The sequence below is a fragment of the Monodelphis domestica genome, chromosome 8, assembly GCF_027887165.1.
Source record: "Monodelphis domestica isolate mMonDom1 chromosome 8, mMonDom1.pri, whole genome shotgun sequence".
NCBI lineage: Eukaryota > Metazoa > Chordata > Mammalia > Didelphimorphia > Didelphidae > Monodelphis > Monodelphis domestica.
Genome location: NC_077234.1, coordinates 194,222,292 through 194,246,632, shown reverse-complemented (window position 1 = coordinate 194,246,632; position 24,341 = coordinate 194,222,292).

The window sequence follows — 24,341 nt, the reverse complement described above, 5'->3', positions numbered from 1 at the left end:
AGACTTAAAATCAGTGTTTCCTTCACATCCAATTTACCTGTACCCTCAACAATACAGCAAAATTTCCTTTTACGTCTCCTAACCATGTAATTGTCCCTACTGACCTCATTTCAAGCCAAATCTTTGTGACTATGAATTTTCCTTGATATGTATATAAATATGTGTATGTACATTTATATATGTATATATATATGTGCATATATATATACACACACACATACTATATGTTTTTTATGTCTTAAAAGTGTTTCTCCCCACCCCCAGACATTTTAAAGTTCTCTGTCTAAAATTTCTCAATCTAAAAAATTCACTAACATATGAATGTGTTCTAAAAATTCAACTTCCCAGTTCCTGGAACTGATACCACTATCCTCCAAGTCACATGGGCTCATGACCAAAATTTTGTCCTTAATGCCTCACTTTCTTTTAGCCTCCAAATACAATTAGTTTCCAATTTCTGTCATTTCTAACTTCACAGTAGCCCCCTTATATTTTCCACTTTTCTCCTCTGATACTGTTGTCACCTGATCCAGGTCTTTCTCAAACCATACCTGGACAATAGCCTACTGTTGGTTATCCCTGCCTTGTCTCACCTCATTGGAGTCCATCCTCCACACAGCTGCCAAATTTATCTTCCTAAAGTACAAGTCGGGCCATGTTGCCCTTCCTTCATTCAATCAACTTTAATTGGCTCCTTACTCTCTCTAATTTCAAAAATAAAATCTTCTGTTTTACTTTTAAAGCCCTTCATTACCTAGCCCCTTCCTACCTGTTCAGTCTTCAGCTTTACAGTCTCTACCCCATGTGGTAATATCTGCCTCCTTGCTCTTCCCCAAAGGAGACCTTTATCTCTTAACTCCAAAGGTTTTCATTGGTTGTCCTCCATGCCTAGGATTCTCTCCCTCCTCATCTCTTGCTCTTAACTTCCTTGTTCAAGGGTCAGCTAAAATCCCACCTTCTACAAGAAGTCTTACCTAATATCCCTTAATTCTAGTGCCTTCCCTCTATTGATGATCTCTAATTTATCTTGTCTATAAATCTTGTTCCTAAATAGTTGTTTGTCTTTTGTCTCCACCCTTCCATTAGCTCTTTTTTCTTTTGTCTTTTATCTTTCTTTGTATTCTCACTGTTTAACAAAATGTCTGGCATGTAATAGACACTTCATCTTTGTTTGTTGATTGATTCAAAAGCATTCATTAAACACTAGATATGGGGGTTGTGTTGTGCTAAGTATTAGGATACAAAGAAAAACACAAACTAGTCCTTACCTTCAAGAAGCTTATATTCTTAGTATCTTCTTCATAGTTATGTTGACTTTTTTTTTTATTTTGTTAGAGACTTGCTTTTCTCTCTCTTAAAAAATAACATCTAGCTCAAGTGAGGAGCTATCGTAACAACATCATAGCCTCAATGCCCTTGGCATTGAAAAAAAAGGACAAAAAATGAATGAAGATGCCCAGCAACATATATTTTGGAAAGGAATATACTGAAGTCTATTAGCACTTGCATCTTTTTCCTTTAAATATTTTGAAAAGATACGTTCTAAGTAATCTATTCCTCTTCTTTTTATATTACCTAACTAGTAGCAATTATTTATATACCTTGTCTATCATCAACCTGACCTGAAATGTATTCATTTTATTAACAGCTTTGCTAACTGACTTCTTAATTGAGTTGCCAATATTGTCAATGATAGAATTCATTGCCATTTTCCAATAAGAGGAAGAGAACATTCAGCTTCTACTATCTTTATTCACCAAGATGACTGAAAATTCAAGGTGTCCTTTAAATAAGGCTTCATAATTTGTCCTAAGTGAACCCAAATTAAAAATATATATATATAATAACAACCATTAAATGGCTAACATGTGTTGTTGACTCACTTGACCCTTTGAGAGCTCTTTCTTACTTTACTACAACTGTCACTCATTCTAAAATGCCTCCATTTTTCTTTAGTTGTCGTTTCCTGACAAATTCCTTATTAAGAAATACAAATTTAACATTAAGAGCTTTGAACATGAGAATAAAGGTCATATTTTTTCATGTCTCAATACATGTATATACACACATATATACATTTCTGTGTGTAATTTTGCATATGTATATCTATGTTTACCTGTAGGTTTGGGGGGGGGGGGGGAGAGAGAGAGAGAGAGAGAGAGAGAGAGAGAGAGAGAGAGAGAGAGAGAGAGAGAGATAATCCACCAGAATACTGCATGGGTCTGTTTCCATCTTCATGGTGGATTTTTTTTTTACTAGTTGAAGTCCACAAATAGCATTTTTATGGCCATCACTTTAATTTACACTTTAAATTTACAATTTAATTTAATTATATTTCATTATATATCATTCTGAATGCAAACTCTTTGAGGACAGCAACTATATAATTGTTTAATTTTGTATCCTAAGCACCTGACCAAATACCTTTACATAGTAGGTAAGTCCTTACAAATATTAATTTTACTTAATTTGTTGAATTGTGGAATGTTGTATTTTAACAATGTGACAGGGAAATTAATTGTATTTTTCTCGTTGAAAGATTTGAATAGTCAAAAGTCTAGAATGAGGCAGTAATTGTTCAGTAGTTGCCTTGAACTAAACTTTAAAAATGGGGGTGGTAGGGAACTAGACATGTGATACCAGCTTATTTTCTAGGTCACATGCACAGAAAAGCTTAGTGTTTATATTTTATGACTTCTAAGTTGTATCACTAGTTCCATCCACACAACATGAGGCCCAGTTCCATATGTCATTCTCCCCAACTTATTAAAGTTGGAGTGTGACTGCTACTCATGCTATAGCTTCTTGGAGCCACAGGTGAGAATTGAAAAAAAGGTGGATACTTAAATTGGTTGAGCAGCCCTGGAAAAGACTTGATAAGCCTTCACACAAGAAGTTCCAGTCTTCCCTAAACATTGCATCCATATCAGTAAAACCATCTCAGCAAATGGACCAAACCAACTCTAGGGTAACCAAAGGTCTCAAACTTATCATTTAGGTAGGGGAATGTCTACACCAAACATGTGAAGATTTCCATGGGCAGATGAAAACAATTTGTTCCTATGGCCATGAAGGCTGATAAAACAGATGATATAAAGTCCTTAGAGATCAAGGTCATCCAGAGCATCACCAGCCATCCTGACTTCTGTCTTACCATTGGACTTCTGATTCTGGAAGGGAGAGTGAGGCTGACAAATTTGTACAATTCTGCCTCACTTAAATCCAATTCCCCCAAAAGTCAAGACATCACCACAGGATGCCTTGGTCCTCTTCTAAAATTAAGGATGAACAAAATTGAAACTACTTGATTTTTGGTATCTCTTGAAATCTGACTCCATCCTTTATTCTTAAACTCATTTCCCATACTCTAATAAATACCTAACTCCAGGGGGCTGGTCTACTCACTTTCCTAAAACTATACTAAATTTATTCTAAACCCCATGACATACAGTAATATTATTCCCTTCATCTTTAATTCCATTCCACACTGTCCATCCTAGCTCTCCATTATCTACATGAAGACTTCCTTGAACAGTCTAACCCTTATTGATTTCATTCATCTCAGAGATCCTTTCTATTTCATTCAAATATTATGAAAAGACTCTTGAATTTAAAGTCATAGGACTTTCATACAAATCCTGACTCTATTGCCTTGGTGACATTGGGTAAATCATTTAACATCTCTGAGTCTCAGTGTCTTCATCAGTAAAAGAAAAGGGTTGAAATAGATAATCTCCAAGTCCCTTCAACCTCTACATCTATGAACTTATAAACTTGACAAATATTTACTAAGTACCTACTAAATTCAAGGTTTGTATGCTAGGTTCTAAGCAAAATAGGCCCTGACTTCAAGAAGCTTACATTTTATCTCATAGAGGATACTTCCAATAGTCCCAGGGAAATAGTACAATGGAATACCCAAAGGCACTTGAATCTCTGGACAAGGTTCTACTGTATAACTTCAGCAGAACACTTAAGCTCCACTAAATATGGTCTCTCAAACCCACTCAAAAGCAATCTACACATTTAAATGCTCAATAAAATATTAATATCTATGTAGTTCACATTATTTCATGTTTGATAATAGTATTCCTTCAACTAAAAGGCAAGCTGTATTAAGACAAACATGAAATACTTTTTTTCTGTATTCTTCTTACCTCCCCAAACAATACCTTGTGCAGTGCTGAAACATAGTAGATACCAACATTTATAAATTAATTCCCCATCTCCCTTCTAAGAAGTAATTCATCATCTTTAAGAATTTGGCTATATCCACTTCACCTTGGCAAGAAAAAAAAAAGAAAACAGACAAATGGGGGGAGGGGATAGAAGTGGCAGGATGGGTTTGAATCAAGAGAATCTTCTTTTTTCATCTTCTAATTTTCTTTCTCCTCCTTTTTTTTCACAATCTCCTAGCTATTTGCAGTTTAATAGTCTCTATATAAAAGCCTTTAACATTTCAGGCTGTGGCTCTAAAGAGGCCGAACATTCACTCTAATCATAGAATGATTGGTTAGATGAATCTAAGTTATGAGGTCATTGTCATATATTTAATCATTTGAAGAATTATGATTTCACTTCTGTTGTTTCTCCCTCCATTGAAATAGTGTACAATCTATTTATGTTTTAGAATCTGGTTTTGTGAGTTTCTGTGGCCTAAAATATCATCTGGTAGTTATGCATGTGCTAAGTTTCTCTGTATATGTTAGGCTAGTACAAAATGGCAAACGTAGACTACAGTCCATTGCTGGGACTCTATTCAAAGGAGTTTTGGCACCTTGAGATCTTCCCAGGCTTGCACGATGATAGCATAAAGATTTGACTAACTCATTATCACCAAAAAACCCCTTATGAGACATTTAAAAAGAGGACTTTTCTCTGATATGAAATATATTTTTGAGTAAATGAGCAGGTGTCTTCTTGATTTGAGGACAAATTAGGCTGACTAGTCGAACCAAGTACCCTGATACTCCAGATAAGAACCAAGTACATAACAATAACTGAGGTCAGATTTTTTTGGAGGGGAAGCAAGGGAAGCTTTGATCCTCTGGATGATTTGTACTTGCAGAGCTAACCACTGTGTTTCTGAATATCAGGTTGCCAAGACAGAAATAAAGACCCAAGTCTGTCATTCCTGTATGTTTTGAAAAGTGGAAGATCTGAAGAATGGTGGGAGTGGTCCTTGCCCTAGGACATAAGGCAACTGTGTTAGTCTGGTCTGTTTTGTTCTGCCTAGATAGTGTCCACTTATCAAAAGCAGGAAATTGCATTTTAACTTGGATCTGTAGAAGTCTGTGGAGGGGTTGATCGAGTTATGAAGTTGGGAGGGGCAGAGGGGAAGAACACAGCGAGTACTAGGTTATTGGCATGCCTGTGGCCATCAGGCCCTTGGCAAGAATAAAGAGGGCACAGTTTTCCCAACCCTGATCTTCAGACATATTTTGCAAAAAGAAAAGAACACAATGAATGTGTGATACCCACCTGCTGAAGATATGGTCAGGCTTGACTTCTCCAGATAAGAAGAAGTTTAAGGAATGGATGAGTTATTTTTCTGATCTGTAGGAAGGTACTGTTCCCACTTTAGAGAAGTGAGAACATTAGTAATATTGACTGTGATTTCCAGTGCAGATTCAGCTAAGTCTATGAAGGGGAAATAAGGAGCAACGTGTCTTGAATTGTTGTTACAGGTTTTACAGATGCTGAGATAGGAAAATCTATACTCCTTGAAAGTGCTTGAAAAACAGTGGAGGAAAAGCGTGTTTTGTGAGCAATTGTTTGTTTGTATTCCATTCATAATGAACATAGAGAGAGATCTGTAGACTAATTTTATCTAATGAAAAGACAATGATAGCTAATTGAGAATTTTAATATACAGAAATAGCAATGTAAAATCATATTTATTCACTCTTCTGTAAACAAAAGCAAATAAATACTAATTGGACATTTAGCAATTAAAATCTGCTCTAATGGTATGCATGGAATAGTTTCAGTGGTTACCTTTTTAGGTATGTATTCTAAATACATAAAGTGCTCCATTTTCTTTTTTAAAAGTTTTAGGTAGGTACGATGTCTCTGCAATTGGGTATATGTCTGTGTGTGTGTGTGTGTACATTTGCACAGAAATAGATGAGGGCCAAGAACAATGCCAAAAGCAAATCATTTAACTTGCTCTACTCCAATAAATGGCAAAATGTGAAATCTGAGTTAGAAAGCAAAGCAGCAGGGCTGCACAGAGCTGAAATTACATCCAAAAAAATCTTGAGCTAAAAGTGTGACTTTAATCACTTTTTTCTTGTTTTAGCATTACCATATTTTATAGTTTGATACAACTAACTGGTTAAACATGGGATAGCAGCATTTTTAGTTTCTTTCTTGGGGCCTCTGAACCTTTCTTTCTGTCTACCTTATTATGGTAACTTCCTTCAATGCAGAAACTACTGTGTGTGTGTGTGTGTGTGTGTGTGTTTTAATTGCAACTGATGTTCCTTCCTTCTTTCTATAATAACATTAAAGAATTACAAGTCAGCAAATAAACTAATTTAACAAACCTTTTATCTTCATAGAAAAGCTCCATAATTGAGAATGGTACACACAACACTGAGACCAGACACTTACTATATATACTTTCCAAGGTATATTTTATCAATAAAATACAGGCAGAGGACATTTTGAAGGTAAAACCAAAAAAAAGAGACAACACGTTTTCTCTGATCTTGGGAAATAGCTTCAATATAATAAAAGTTAATGCTTATAAATCTATTTAATTAAAATGTAAAAGTTGTAGAATTCCATTTTACATTGTAATATTTATAGCAAGGAGAACCAAGATTAATGTTTTTTTTTTTACTTTCATTTCAAAACCACTGTACTTGCCATGCCTGATCCTGAGATTTTTCTCTTTTTTCCCTTTATTTTTCTCATTTCTTTTTTTTTCTTCCTTTCTTTTTATCATATGCATTGCTGGTTAAAACATAGTTAATGTACCATCTGCAATTAGCGGACTGTCAAAGGATCAACTAACAACTGCTGATAAGCTTCATTTAACTAATTTGAGAAGTGGAAGTTTGGATTTTTTTTTTCAGGAAGGTAGCTTGTTTCCTTATTTCCTGTCAAGTGAGCCAACTCCCGTGACCTGTAGTTAAAAGGGTTCTTTGTAATTAAGGCAGCAAGTCTCCAAGTGAACAGTTCTCACAGTAGGAGGAGGGGAAAGAAAAAAAAAAAGAGGATGCATGACACCGCTTAACGAAGTAATCGGAGCTCAGCCAATCCCTATCCCTTTCAACCAGTGAGCATCCCTATGCTTGTGGAATCTCGGCTTCTATTGGCCTCTGGTCCATTTTATGGCCCACAAAGTCTATTAAGACCTTGGCCAGTGGGCCTATCATAGGGTGGTGTTCTCTTTTCACTGACTGCTCATAGACAACCAGAAACTGATCAACCGTGTTATATCAATAACATTCTCACACCAGGTTGTGTAAATTGATCTTTTACAATTTCTCTCGGTGACAGTCTCTGTAACCAACAAGATAAATCATTCCTCCTGTGGCTTTTTTATTGATTGCTGAGACCTGTATAAAAATTACACTGCTCAAGCTGTGAAGTGAACATCCTCATAAAAGAACACTTTCTATTTACAATCAAAATATGTTTGGGCCCAGATCAAGTACAGATTTACTATCTCAGAACTACAAGACTTGTGGAATTTAGCAGACACTGAGAAAGAACTTAAAATTAGAAACAACGCTCCCCCCAAAATCCTTTTGTAAACTTAAGGAATACAAATAACATATTTTGGAAATCCCAAATTTACAAAGAAAAGGGAACAAACGTTGTTGTTATTGTAAGTATAGCAGTCACAATAACAAGCCATCTGTTTAAAAAAAAACACAACACTAAAGCAGAAACATCCCTGGAACCAAATTAACCAGGGTATTTTTTACAATGGTTCTTACAAACACTAGCATAAACTGCTTTTTAATAATATTTTATCACTCATAAATTTTAAAAGAGAAAATGAGATTACAGAGACCTACTTCTTTTTACAGGAAAGGAACTTTTTTGTGAATTTAGGGAGTTTGGCAGATTCTGAGTCACTTTACTGAAATGTATAGGAATCAAGATTGGGATGAAGTCATAGATTTAGAGACAAAAGGGTTATTAGAAGTCACTGAGTACTCTCATTTTGCAGATAAGAAAACTGAGACCCAGGTCAGACTGACATAGATATTAAATGGTAGGGCTAAGATTTGGACCCCAAACTCCTGAGTCCAAATCTAGCACTCTTTTCACCTAACAATCAAAAAGGTGTCATTAATATCACTTGATTGACAACTAGGTGACACAGAGGTAGAGCACTGGGTTTGTCATCTTCATGAGTTCAAATCTGACCTCAAATAGTCCCTCGATCCTCTTCCTTGACAAGGTACTTAACTCTGCTTCCCTCAGTTTCTTCATGTGTAAAATGAGCTGGAGAAGAAAATTGCAGACTGCTCAAGTATCTTTACCAAAAATTTCCCTAAATGGGGTTACAAAGAATCAAACAAATCTGAACTAACTCAACAACAACAACAAATATCACTTGATATGTGAATCCTTATTATTCACTTCTATGGTTTCATTTTAGGAATCATTAAAATTCTTTAATTCTTAGACTGTAATGTAAGTTCATTAAATACCCTTCAATTCACAACTCTCATACACTCCAGGCATATTCCATGCAAATGCATCTTTTCTCTGTGCACCCAACAGAAGGAATAAGAGAGTGAAAGTTAATATTTATGACTGTTTTAAGGAAAGCTACAAAAGAACAACCTTAACAAATTATGAGCTTTTTTCCCTTGACATGTTTTTAAGTGTATATAGTTCTTTAGCTACTACAGTTCTAAATTGTCCAGTAAAAAGGAAAAGGAATGTCCGTTCTGGTACCCATTTTTCTACAGACAGAGTAGGGGAAAAAAATGAAAATGGATAGCCATCTTTTGAAACTGATCTACCAACACTTAAAATGGTCTTCAGGTAACTCATCATCGCCTAAAAGCATGAAAAAATATGAACTCTTTTACATATAGTGGCAGTTCTGTTTGGCTTTCTGTCTGTTAAGAACCATTTAGTAGACCTGAGAATCTGAGAGGAGACAGTAACAGGGAAAGGTCTTTCTGTTCCTTCTTTCCCCCGAAGTCTCTGGCTGTTTTTGTGTTGTTTTGTTTTGTTGAGAAGCCATACTCTTTATTTGCTGAGTTTTAGAGAGGACAGTAAATGGAATGGCCGAGGACGGGGAGGTGAATGGCAGAAAATAATTGTTGGGGCACAATTGACTTTCTCATCCATGAGGGGAAAGAATAACACGAGAGTTAGTCCTTATCTGCACTCCCTCAAAAAAAAAACACCCCGAGAAAATCAGAGCAGCAACAGGCACTTGTGATCCAAAAGGGCTCCTCAAAAGAAGGGGGCTTGCTCTATTTTCCTTAGGGGAGAGGCATTGAAAAATGCTCGTGAGGTAGCAATTGGGGTTCAAATCTCCACCTACACGTCAGTTCTCAGGACTAAGGCTGGCCTCTTACTTGGTTGCTCAGTCTCGTCACAGTTCACTGCCTTAAGAAAGCCTTCGTGCCAAGTTCAGATTCTTTTGATTTGATATTGCCAATTCTTGGCGCAGGTGCAGGAGACCCCGATGTAGCTGAGCTTCCTGGGTTGTTTTTCCCCTATTTCATGGTCATTTGGGGAAAGAATTCATCCTAACTGGGTTAGCGCAGAACTTTTATTCTGACTCCAAGCAGTGCCAAAGAAGAGGAACCATATTCCTCTTCCCTTCTCCTTTGAAAAGGCAAAAATCCCTGGAACTGATTTTTAATAGCACCCTCTCCATTTATTTTAATCTGGTATTGTTGCCAATCCCAAGCAATACATTGGAGCCAATTGTGGGAAAAGGCCATCTTCCTTTCAGCTGTTCTTCCCAACCCTAATGAGTTAACAATTCAAATACAGAAAGTTGCTTCAGAGGTCAGGAGAGTATATTCCACACAATGGCTGCAGCATTGGAAACCATGACAGCACTATAAATTGACAAACTAAAGAAGAGCACTTGGTGGTCTGGAGTGGAGAAAAGAACAGCCCCAAAAGCGGTTTAAAAAAAAAAAAAAGCCGGGCCATGAAACCACACCGAGAAAATGAGCGATTTTTTTTTCAGATCACCTTGTTAGAACTTAGCGTATCAGAGGTCAGACAAGAAGAACAATAATAAGGTCCAAGGTTGAATACCAGTGGGGAAGCTTAACCCAGGACCCTCAGGTCAACCAGAAGTGAATGAGGTAGAACATTGATGCTGTGGCAGCCCCAGGAAGGAAAGCCCAAAAGTCAAAGGGTTAAGGGGGAGGAGCCTGCCAGTTATCAATTAGAGCAAAAGAAAGCCCCGTTTGAGGCACCTGGGATAGAAGAATAATCCCAGCTTGATGAAAAGAGATTTTCTTCAGGGAACAGTTATGGCGTTCTGGTTCTAGGCAAGTATATTTTATTTATTTATTTATTTATTTGGGAGATCTGAAATGTAGTTTAGCCTGGATCTTTCAGACCTGGACAAGACGAGAAAACCAGCACATGTGGCTGCATTTTCCTGTGGTAATTATAGATGCATTTTCCCATGGTAATAATAAATACATACATACTATATCTGGTTCTACTTTCATTTTAAACCAAGACCCTTTTTTTTCCTCGAATAAAACGTGTGATACAATTTTTTTTTCTAAATCCAAAGAAATAAGTAACAAGACGTGGTTATCCCTTTCATTTATTTATTATAGGGGATGGATGAGAGCATCTAGCACAATTTTTACCCCTTTAGAGTCCAATTGCAGTGGAAGAGAAGAAAATTTATAGAGAAGATATGTGAGTTTTAACTTTAAAAATTAAATTTAATAATGTCTGCCAGAATAGCATTGCTACACACAGCCAAGTATCTGGTTTTAATTAGACCATTCTGAAGATTCAGTTGTTGCCAAAAATCCCAGACTGATCAGATTCAATCAATCAATCAATAAGCCTTTATTAAGCACCTACTATATGCCAGGCATTATATTAGACTATGGAAATGGAAATACAAAGAATCCAGTAATCCCCTCTCTCAAAGGAGCTTACTTACATTCTAGCAGGGAGACCAAATGCATGCATACAGGAATATATAAAATAAATAAATATATATATATATATACAATAAATATGAAAAATACACAGTAATTAATCACAGAGTACTTAGGGAAGGAAAGGACAAGCTGTTGGAGGAATCAGGAAAGATTTTACAATGAAAGTGCTGCTTGTGCTGATCCTCGAAGGAAGAAAAGGAATCTACAAGGCAGAGGTGGAGAGAATGAATTCCAGTCATGAGGGATAGTCATGCAAAGTCATAGAGCTAGAAAATGGAATGCTATATCTGAGAAATTGAAAAAAAAATCCAAATTGACTGGATAGCAGAGTGGTGGGGGCAGGGGGCTGGAAAGAATGCTCAATGAGGCTAGAAAGATAGATTGGGACCCGATTGTGAAGGGCTTTAAAAGCCAAACAGAAGTGTTTATATTTTATCCTAGAGTCAATAGGGAGCCATGGAGTTGATTGAGTAAGGGAGTGAAATGGTCAGATTTATGCCTTAGGATAATCACTTTGGCAGCAGTGTGTAATATGTATTGGGATAGGGGGAGCTGAGACAGAGAGGCCAATTAAAAAGTCACTGAAATTGTGTAATATATGTATATATGAATGTATATACATATATTTGTTATAAGGGAACATTTTGGGAGTGGGCTAGGGCAAATGAGTTGGTAGGTAGTAATAGATATGAGGGGAAAAGCAAAGTGTATTTTACTCATTAAAATTATTTTATGGAAATAGTTATTTAAAGTGTAGCTAGTTATATTAATCTTCAATATCAATAAAATGTGCTTTTTTTTCTTAATTATCTAGGCAGGAGGTATTTCTCCATGCACCTAAAACTCAGATGAGTTGGCTCAAGGAGCCAACTTTTAGTAATGATGTGTTTACCTCTGCATTTCTTTTTTATAATACTCTGGTTAGACATAATTTTGCTGTTGCTTCTATTGTAGACAAATCAAGATTTAGAAGACAAAAATCTCACAAAAAGAAAGAAGAGAAAAGAAGACAACATCTCTTAAGTATGGCAGCAATTCTCCATATTGGGGAGGGGGGCACCATGGACAAAGTCTAATGATAAATACATCCCTCTCCACTGGGGCATCCTGTCTTCTCCAATTCCTGCATCTAAGACTCACATTTCTGAAAAATTCCACAAGGTCCACAAAACAACAACAAAGCGTCTTTTCCCCTCCTTTGTGAGCCAGACCTGTTGATTTCAATTAACAAAAGCTCCAGTGTGGAGGAGGTGTGATAACATTTCAAACTTCTCTTCCTCCTCTTCTTCTGAGCAGTAAGAGATGATGAGCTAACAATTCAAGCAAAACTAACTCTAATTGTCACCTACAAGAGCACATGTTTCATCAAAATAATATTAAAAGGAGCTGGGCAGAGAGGAGAGAAGAGAAAGGAGAGTAAGTTGTGGGAATTGTGAGTCTGGTGGCCGAAAAGCCTTTTTCACTGGACCAGTTGTGCTATTTGATCTAACAGCCAGTCCCATAGGGATGGAAGCAGGGAAGCCCATTGATAGGATCACCATCCCCCCATTCTTCCTCCTTCTCCTCCTTTGTTTGAAAGAGAAGGGGTGTGGCCATAGAAAGCCAGAGTGATGGGAGGGGAAGAAGTAACCCCAAGGGGGGAGGGGGAGAAACAGAGAGGGGAAAGGAGACTGATACTGATGGAGCAAAAGGGGAAAGAAAAGATCCTGTGAGATAAAAAGTGGAAAGCTATCCCACTCCAGTCTCAGTGATCTGAAGATTCCCAAACAGTAATCCTCAGTCAGGGTAGGAGGGCACTCTGTCTGACATGGGAAAGCAGCTATGGTGGACACATGAACCACCCAGCTATTTAGAGGGGAAAAGGAAGGTCGAATTCCTCTTCTTTCTTTTGTGCTAGTTTCTAAACCCCACGAAGCTTAGAGGCTCAGGGAAGAAAGAAACTTGTTAGTTCTTATCTCCCACACCTCCGTCGGTAGGAGGGGGGCCTGCTGATACTGGAAGAAAAGTGAAAAAAAGAGATGGGGAGCATCACCTTGGAACAAAATAAAATCTGGCCATTTAGGTAATAGGAATATGGTGCATTTCTGGAGAGGGAGAGGGAGAGAGAAAGGGAGAAGGAGAGAGATACAGAGGAAGGGAGTGGGAGAGAGAGAGAGAACAATCAGACCAAAGACTTCTTTAATACAAATGGTTATTCCTTGTAAAGAAAAAAAAAAACACTAATCTCTCTTCTTTTAAAAAATGGGTTGGGTTGAGTGCACCCCTCCACTCATTGTGTTCAGAGAAGCACTTTGCTTCCTGTGGGTAGGTAATCATTGATAACTTCTTAGCAAAACTGGGAAAGCTTTCTGAGGTAAATAGTGCATAGCTCCTGCCCTAAATTAAGACTCTAAATTAAATTGAATAGTAACAATTTTTTCACACCCTTCAGGGTTTTTCAAGGATCCCTGTTAGAATCCTACTTCTCTAACCTTGTATAGGATTTGCTTCGTGGGAGTAAAATTAAATAGAATAATCCAGAAGTGTGTCGTTGGAAGAATTTGTGCAACTTTCCATGAAGCTGTATTCCAGGATAAAAAAGCTTATTGCATTTCTGAGAAATAGAAATTGCATGGGGGTGGAAGGGAAGGTTAAAAAAGATTATATATGAAAGATACATGAATTATGCAGAGTGATCGATGCATTTAGGATTCTTTACTCACCCCTAACATCTTACATTTTAAGTAATTCTCAACAGGACATTAGAAGGAAGACTGTAAAAATAAAATAAAACAAAATTCTCTTTTCTTGTCTCTGGTCACCTAGAGAAATGTATGAAGAAATAAGTTGTTTTCTTCACTAACAACTTGTACTTTTAACAATCCTCAGGGACAAATAAGATTTTGGGTGCAAAATAAATCTGAGGAATGAAAGGGTGTTATTGTGCTTGCAATCTGTTCAATACACAGTTTTGCACATCGAAGCAAACAAGTAGCAGTTAGGCCTTTTGAAAATCTGGCATCTTATATATTTGTACCAGTAATATCTTGAAATCTGCTTCTGTTCTCCACACACTCCCCCTTATTAAATACATATGTGAGGCTAGAAAAGTGGATAGTTATGCTTTTCCACATGAACGCCTTTCCCATCCCCAAAAGAAAAAGACTTAGATACACTTCTAGATAGTTCAGTGACTCCATTCAGTCATTTCAGGTAAGAAGCTCAAATGATTTCCACATTTCCCATCTCTTTTCCACTTGTTGGAATGTGACATTTGAAAATAGAAAAAAAAAAGAATAAAGGGGTATTCTGAGCCTACCATTGTATTAAAAATGTGTCATGTGTTCATGTTCTTTAAAAAGATGGTTAGAACATTGAAGGAATAATAATCATGAGGTGTGGAAGTAAAAGACAGGAAACACAATGGAGAGGCCCTGTTGCTTAGAGGCCTAAACAATAGACTACCTCTGAGGATTCTGGGTTTTCAATCCTGATTCTGCCACTAATTCAGTGTATGCCTTTGGGTAAGTCACTTAACCTTTTTGGGTCTCAGTTTCCCCATGGGCCAAATGGTGGTTATTATAATAACCCTCTTGCCAGTGCTTTGTGCAAAACAATGATTACAAATGAATGTAAATCATCTCGTGTGTACTGAGCATGACATACAAGTGCAAAGAAATAGCAAAAGCTTGTAGTTCATGGTATACTTTTTCCCAATAACAACAGCAAGATCTCAAAAGAATGGAGTAATAAAAAGAATTAAATGCCTCAGAGCAAAGCAGGACCAAAAGAAAATCTTCTAGAAATGATTAAAGATGAATCACTAAGTACCAAAATGAAGGGAGATGGTTACTTGAATTTTTTATTCATTGTATCACAAAAGAGAGTTTCAGGGTAAGTCCTAAATAAGATGGTGCTCTAGTTCTCAGAAAGAACTGATAAATAGAAACAAGCAAGACTCAGTTTCAAAAATACAAAGGTTTTTGGTTTTTGTCAAATGACGCCTTATGTAGTGGGGGGAGGAGAGAAAGAAAAAGAATTTTAATGTAAGAAACTTAACAAATAAAACATAAGAAAAATAAAAATCAACACAGTTAATTGTCATTAAAAAAAAAGAAATTGAAGAATGATATCAACAAGCATTTATCATTAAAAGACAAAAAGTGAAATTGTCCTTGCCCTCAAGCACTTATATCTTAGCAGAAGGAATAAGGTTTGCATATATATGTATATATGTTATGTACACAAGCAGTTAAGGGGATTATAAAAGGCTTTGTCTAGTAGGTTGAGCTGAAACCAAAGATTCCAAGAGGTGGAGGTTTGGAGGGAGTATATTCCAGACAGGAGGGACAAAGGTTCATAGACAAGGAATGGAGCATCTCAGTGTGCTGGGAGGGAAGTCCTGTATGAGAAAGCAGAAAAAGTAGGAGGAGGTGAAGTTGGGAAGAAATTGAATATACACAGTAATTAAATATGCAGTAGTTAGGGAGGGAATACCAACATTAACTCAAAGAGTTGGCTTTTAGTGATAGTGTGTTACCTCTCATTTATTTTTTATGATACTCTGGTTAGATACAAGGTTAGTTACAATTTTGTTATTGTTTCTACAGAAGATAGATCAGGATTTAGAAACCACCATCTCAGTTTATGTGTGGTAGCAATGACTTCCAGATGTGCTTGGGGTGGGAGGAGAAGGATGGACAGATGGGCAACTGGTGACTAGGAATAGGTTGACCTAGCTTCCATATTTGAACATGGAGGTCTTTTGAAACATATCTGACTTGCACTTTAGGAAAACCACTTTGCTATCTGAGTGGAAAATGGACTGGAGGAGGAAGAGGCTTGAGATTAGAAGGCCTGAACTGAGATGGTGTCTCTGGGAGTAGAGAGACATATATGTGAGAGACACTGTAGAAATAAAAATAAGATTTGACAACTGATTGGCTCTGTGAGGTGAGTAAAAGTGAAGAATCAAAGGGGATACCAAGCTTGTGAATTTGGGTGATTAGAAGCTGACTTCTGTTACCTAAATTTGATATGCCAAAGAACATGGGCACAATCTAAGAATGGCATTTTCTGTGCCAAATGTATTCAGGGCTTCCTTCATTTTTTTCGTCTATGATCCTTAGAATTTGGTTCTGTGCCTAAGGCAGGCACTCTTGACCACATTGCTGTTTTTAAGAGGATATACAAGAACACGTAATGATTAACAGACAGAAATGGCAATCCTCTAATGCTTTACCTTTGTGGACCTAGACTGGTTCAAAGTCTTTCTTTCAGCTGCTTTTCAGTCCCCCTTCCTGGGCATTTCTGGGATAGCTGACAACAAGTGACCTTTAGACTGCTAAACTATAACCTTGGGTGAACTATAACCTAGTTAACCTCCAAGAAGTCAAACTTTCAGCCTTAAGAACAAATTGCATTTAGCCACCTCTCTTAGGTCATGGAGTTCCTTTTTAGAATTTCTTTGTGCCTTTCTAATGAAGGCTGTCCTGTCTTGCACCAAACTGCAGTCACTGTTTCACTTACAAGGCCCTCAAAACAAAATGTGGCTCTTGTGCCTTAGACTAGAAACTTCTAACTTCCTGTCCTCTCCTAGTCAGCAAAGTAAAGGTCAAATCAGAAATCCAACTCCAGCTGCCCTTCCCAACTCCTGCTGAAGCTTAGAGACCATGGAGTATTCCTTTATTCTGGGTTTCCTTTCTTCACCTTCTCGTGCCTTGACTTTGTTCTTTATTTTCTTCCTCATTTGTACACAGGCCACTTCTTTGCCAGAAGAAAAGCGTAAGACTCCCTCCTTTCTTAACCCTTTTTCTAGAATTCTTACTTTCTGTCCAATGCTGAAGAAGCAGCTCCATTCAGAGTTGTTAGGGTGAGTGAAAAATAGAAATAACAAAATGGCTTCAACCCATTAACATCTACTTGAAGAAGATGAGAGGAATGAAGCAATGTGATGAGATTTTTTTTTTCATTTTAAATGGCTTTATGGGCATTCGAACGATTAGATAAATTAGTTTCATTTCATTCAAGTTTACAAATTAATATTTTAAGAGACGGACTTAATAGCAGTTGTGTTAAAACATATTAAAAACCATAAAAGTTTCTTCAATTGAAGAGAAGAGTTTTACTATATGAAATGGGTTTAGAGTTACAATAAAAATAACCAAATTACACAATGGTAGATTTGTACTTCTCAGTTCAATTGCTTTTTATTTTCATATTATAGGAAACTAGGTTATGCTTGAATGATATTTCCTAGAAGCCAAATGATTTCTCCGACATTTACTCAAAATGTTGAACAAACTCATATGATTTCTCCAATAGATATCATACCTTTGATTGGGGTATACTAATTGTTTCAACCTTAGGTAAAATAGTGTGAAATTAAAACTATCCTGTTTTCATCAAGAGCACTTTTCAACTTGTTCCATCTGGAAAGCAGCTATCTCGATCCCCGGCTATCTTAACAGTGTCTGTAAAATTGCAAAGCCCCAACATGGAGCTTCATCAGGGACGATACATCTAACTAAGGCCAGTCCAAATAGGCCGTAACCTGAGATAGCCAAAGTTCCAAAGGGATGGAGATTCTCACCCGTTATACACTTTCAAAGTGAAGTGGAGAACGGAGGTCCATTATAGACCTATAATTTAGGAAAAATAAACAAACACTTTGGGCTCCTCTTTTGTATATTTCAGGTGAAAGTTGATAGCAGAATTATCTAGATAAGTGCCCTAGCACTCGGCTCTGTTCTGCACATGCAGAGACAACCTTGTTTAAAGTTCTGGTGGGGAAATACACATACGCCGGCTGCAAAAAGACTGTTATTAAGGGATTTTATTCATAACAGAGTAGTGCCAGACCTAATCTGTCTCTTGTGAAGAATAAAAACACTTTAAAGTTGATGAGTCTATGATTTTAAGTAAAATTCTTATTCAAATTTGATTGCTTTATAGGTTTAACTCTGGTCAAAGTAATTTGCTTCCTTTCTATATGGGACTCCAAATACGGTAAAGTTCTTTATGCAAATGTAAATTGTTATACATGAAGAATATCCCAAGCAATTTGAGGTTGGAATTTTGAAATACTATAGAAGATTAGCAGTCCACAAGTCTGAAACTAGCATACAAACTTCACACTTTGAACATCTATCGAACTGCCGACTTCAACTTTAATCTATGTAATACCTTACAGAAGTGGAAAAAAGGAAGACTCGGGGTTAGTAATAGAAAGTCATTAAAGCAAATGCTCATCGAATGTTTGCTAAAGTATGTATTTACAGATTCTACAAACAGATAATTTTAGAACTGGAATTATGTATATAAAACATTTTGTAAATGTTACAGTATGGTCAGACTTGAATAATGCAACTCTATAGAAATGCATATATTCTGTGATCCCAAAGATTACATATTTGTCATCTTCCTGAGGCATTTCCTCAATTCATATTTACTTTCCTAAATTCACAAAATTATCTGATAATAGGTCATTCCTAAGGCCCCACAGCTCTGTCTACCTTTAGTAGAACACATAGATTGCCATTTCAATTGCTTCCCTAGATTAAAAAAGTTAAAGGATATAAAAATCATCTCTCTTTTAAAATGGGCTACATACTTTATATATAGATATATGTATATATAAATATATATGTAAAAATGGTATTTGGTTTTCTCTGAGACTGATAAAAGTATAATAGAAACTTCCCAGGGGTATAACAGACTGGACCTAAAATATTATTACATATGTCCCATGGTGTACATCATTTAAGTTTTGTTAACATCAACATTAAATTAAACCAGAGCTACCTATAGAACTTCACATCCCACTGCTTTAATGTTGCTACCTTTTCCAGTCCCTCCAATATATCACTTCCTAATTTGGGGGGGAATAAGGATGTAATAACTATTGCAGAATAATGAAGGAAAGGAAAGGACCAGAACCTATTTGATCATCAGTTTTATTTTTACATTGAGCTGGTGAATTTAGATGACTTCTAAGATCCTTTCTACTTCTAAAAAAATCTATCGTTCTATATATTCTAAGAATATGATAAATAGTAGTCACTTGGACAATTCTGGGGAAAAGAAGAAAAAAAATTCATAAAATTTCCTCTTTATATCACTTGCTGCATAGGTGCCTTTAATTATATAATTATCCAAACTTTATTTTCCTCCAACCTTCTCCCTTGCCAATCAATTAAATCTTAAAGTTCCTTGTAGATTTACATCTAGCATCCTTTGAAATAGTGAATTTATTTAAGGGAGTTTTCCTTTAGTAAATTTTCCCTGACTTACTAATCACTACCCTGTTTTGAGGTCCACATATTTTTGTGGCCTTTGGACATGCTATGTAGACATAGCTTAGGTAAAGATACCTATTCATACAATCAAGATTAGGTTTGAGTTATAGTTCTGCCCCTGATTTACTATATAATCTTAGCCTTGACAAATGTGGAACATTTGGAAAATCTAAATCCGTCTCTCTCTATTCTTTTTATGTACAAAATAACATCATGGGATTTAGAACTAAAAGGGAATTTAGAGATCAAGGTTTTTAATAGAATATATGGAGAGAGAGGTGGGGCAAGGGGGAAAGAGACAGAGACAGACAGAGAGAGAAAGAGAGTGGGGGAGAGACAGAGAGAGTTTCTTCACTAGTTCCAAATTTATTGTTTCTTTCAAAAGGTCTTCCCCTCATTCTTCAGAGTGAAGCCACTTATTCTAAGTTTACCTGAATTTTTAAAAGTTCTCATGCCCAAAAAATGTGGCTGAAACCTAGTAGGAAATGGATTTCCTGAGTGATTTGCCAATATTCCTTGGCTTCAGAAGGCTTGGGAATACTATACTACTCTTTCTTACTAGGTTTCGATATTTCCATTTCAAACCCTGCTAAACGCAGAGCCATAAGAGTGAGTAGGCTAGGAGGAAGGGATGTTTTCAAACCTCAGGAAATCACAAGAGTTGGGGCTTTTTTCCTCCCAATCTTTTTTGGTGGGGGCAGGGATGGTGAAGGAAAGGGTGGAGACGGGTGGTTAAAGGGAAAAAAAAGAATCCCAACTCAAACCTTTCTTCCAAGATCCAGTTTGATTTTGAATAAAATCTTTCTTTTTTCTTCATTCAGGAGCAAGTAGGGTCATATTTTGAAATAACAACTCTTTTCTTATTGTATGGAATATTTTAATAGCTCTTGAAAAGAAGCTATGATTGGTTCCACTTTTACTAAGCAATTATTTTCTTTAAATCAAGACAAGAAACAAGAGAGATGAATTCTGGAATAGCACAAAAAGAATTAGGAAACCAGAATTATAGTCCCAGATCAATTGTTCACACCCTAGATTGTTTCATGAAAGGTTTTGAACATTCTGGGTCCAAGTTTCCTCATCCATCTTGGCAATATCATGTCAATAAGTGGAGGATGTGACTATAAATGTGCTATCAAATGAAATTGTCCTCAATCCCAAGTATATTGAGCCATTTTCACATGAATTAAAACTTTGAAGCAAATAAAAATGCCAAGATCTATCACTTCTAATGCAGGTACATTGACCAGTTAAGCTAGACTTTGAGTTCCAAAAATAATCCAATAGCCCACTATGCACAAATGACAATCATGGGACAAGAAATTATCAGGAAAGTACAATGTCAAGATACAACTTATCTATAAATCCAGTTTGGGTAATTTTTCATTTTTTGACTGTGGCAGAAAAAAAATCCCTTCTGGCTATGATATATGATATAATGACACATTTTCAAAATTCCTATTTATTATTGTATTGTTTTTCAGTCATGACCCTTTTGGGGATTTTCTTGGCAAAGATTCTGGAGTGATTTACCGTGTCCTTCTCCAGCTCATTTTACAGAGGAGGAAACTGAGGTGAATAGGGTTAAATGATTTGCCTAGGGTCATACATCTAGTAAGAGTCTGAGAACAGATTTGACCTCATCAAGTTGAGTCTTTCTGACTCCAGGTCTAGCATTCTATATCCACTGTACCACCTAGCTGCCCTTTTCCTATTTACAGATTTTATTAAAAATTATTGTTGGTTTTCAATTTTGAAAATATTCAAAAATATTTAGTACAAACACTAACTTCTATTGAAAAGCAGTGATTTGAGTAAAGTATAAAACAAACAGAACTTAAATAAGAGTAAATACTTAGGCGTCCTTACACTTAAAGAAATTGCTATAAAGTTCTGCTTACATGGCTTCTTTCAGGAGTCATGCAAAGCCTTGGTCTATCTGATTTTTATTCCAGACTATTATCTCTCAGTAAAATCCCTCTATTACTTTGGGTATACACTGGCACAGTCCACTTTTCCAGCTCCCCCTATTGCTGTCCCTAACATAGTGCTTGGTGCTATTGGAGATATACAAGGGCATAATTGCTCTAAATATATAAAGCAAGTATATCTTTGCTCTAAGGTGACCCACAGAATTGTGTCATCCTGCTAGGGGATAAGTTAGTGAAATGAAGAGATATGATTTCCTTTCAGTTCCTTAATGTCTTATATCTTTTGAATTTTTCTCATTTGTGCTTCTATAATTTCTGAGTAGTTCTAGAGTAATGACACCTCATTATGTTGGGATGCCTTTTCATTCCTTGTCTGTTTGACATACCACTCATTTTGGAAATGAAGCTAGGAAGGTGTTAGCATTAGGTAAATGCAAGCAATGGGCCATTATACTCATGAGACTAATAAGAAGGTAAATATGGCCTCTGTCCAAGAACCTAAATAGAACTGTGACTAAACAGTTTTCTGTGCTGCATTTAAGAAGTGCCCAGAATTTTGCTAAGCACTAGACATATAATTTATAAAAAGACAGTTCTGCCCTCAAGAAGCTTACAATCTAAAGAGGGAGACCACATGCAAAAGGAGGCAGAAAATTGGGAAGAAGGGCAATAGGACACCAAGGAGTATCTTGGTCCATGGAGTCAGAACCAAGAGGGGAAACAGACACAATGTGGCAATGTCAAATGCTCATCTGACAAACTCTGCTTCTTGTATATAATGGCCTTTTTTCCCTATCATGGGACAAATAAGATAGAAGACCCTTAACAGGAGCATGTAACAAACCTTGTTTTCTGTGGACTCCAAACATATGCTATGATAATATTCTCTAACAATTCTACTTTACCTAATACTAGGAGACTGATTAACTTCCTGGGTTACTGAAAGCACGTCTCACTAGAACCCTTAGTTATTTTTCAGATAGCTAAACTTCACAGATAGAATCAATAGCCTAGTGAGAGTATTGTTGCTTAATTACATAGATGCACCATCTGATTCAATAATGCTGTTTTAGGGATTTCTAAAATGATATGTTGTGGGATTACCCTTGAGTCTGGAGTTCATGATAAAGTTCTTTAATTGCACCCCTTGATGAAACCAAATTTGATATATATAATGGATAAAGTAAAGCTCTATTCAGGGACACTTTCTGCACGTCAAAAAAAGTTGAGGCATAATCTAATATCACTGTGATCTACAACAAGCAGATAAAAAGCTTTTGCCAATAAGGTCTACAGAATACAGAAAGCCTATAATATCCTTAAATGAATATAGATAGGTCTTCAATGACCTCCCCTGGAAGATGTTAAAAGAAAGACTTTAGTCAGTGTATCAGGATTTTGAGCCAGGCATTATGCTGACAAACTAGGCATTATGCTATGGATACAAAAAAATAATGAAAATGAAAAAAAAATGAAACAAAAACAAAATCCCAGCCCCAGATCTCAGGGTACCTATATTCTAATGAAGGAGATGACATGTTTAAAAATACAAGGTATATGTAACACATAGAGAGAGTAAAAGATCATTTAAAATGGAAGACATTAATTAGCAGCCAGGAGGAGTAAGAAAGGCCTTCTTGAGATGGTAGAATTTAAGTTGAGTCTGGAAAAGGCCATGGAAACAAAGAGGTAGAAATGAGGAGGCAGGCAATTCTAATCTGTAGAAAGACATAGAGATAGAACAGCAGATAGGCATGTATAACTGGATCATAGAGTGAATCGAGGAGGGAAAACTGTGAGATGCCTGAAAAGATACAAAGGGGTCAAGATATGAAGAGTTTTAAATGAAAATAAAGGAGTTTGTATTTGATCATAAAGGTAATAGGGAGCCTCTAAATATCACTGAAGAAGGAGGTAATGTGGTGAGGCCTATATTTTAGAAAAATTACCTTCACAGCTGAGAAGAGGATTATATGTATGAAATGAGGAAAGATGAAACAGAGGAACCATTTCAAAACCTATTGCAATAGTTCAGACAAGGAGATGAAAATCTAGACTAGGGTTGTGGTTGTGGTTATAAGAATGGAAAGAAGGGGGTATTATAGGACAGAAACAAGATGAAACAAGATAAAAAAAAACTTGATAGTGGATTAGATCCGTGACAGTGATATCCAGATTGAGAGCCTTGTTGACTAGAAGGATGGTGGTAAATATTTAAGCAATAAAGAAGCTTGGAAGGGGAAGGTTTAGGGGAAAGATAATGACTTCTCTTTTCAACCTGTTAAATTTGAGAAGTCAAAGAAACATCCAGTTTAAGATGCCCCAAAAGCAACTGAAGATTCATAACTGTAGTTCAGGAGAGAGACTAAGTCTGAATATATAGATCTGGGAATCATCTTCATAGAGATAAATGAATTCATTGCAGCAGAAAGGATCCCAATATAAAAGTGAATGAAAAAGAAAAAGGACCTAAGCCAGAGCCTCAGGGGAACAGAGAAGAGAGGAATAACCAGAAAATGATATTTAGAAGAAGTGAAATAAATGGAAAAACCAGAAGACAGCAGTGCCATGAAAACTTAGAGAGAATTCAAGAGACAGTCAGCAGTGTCAAATGATGAAGAGAGGTCAAGGATGATCATGTTTGAAAAAAGACTATAAGATTTGGCAATTAAGCTACCATCAGTAAATTCAGAATGGCTGTTTCAATTGAATAATGGAATCAGAAGCCAAACTGCAATATATTAAAGGAGAATGAGTCGAAAGTCACTTGAATTTGAGACACCCTAGTAATTTGAGATGTCTGTGTTTGAATGTAGACAACTTTTCCAAGGAGTTCAACCTTAAAGACATTAGAGCATAGCTAGCAAGATTAGGATTAAATGAAGAGTTTTTTAAGGATGGGAGAGACAGAGGCATGTCTGTAGGTAGCAGAAAAAGAACCAATAGCTAGTGACAAATTGAAGATAAGAGATCCAGAAAGAATGACACCAGAGGCAATT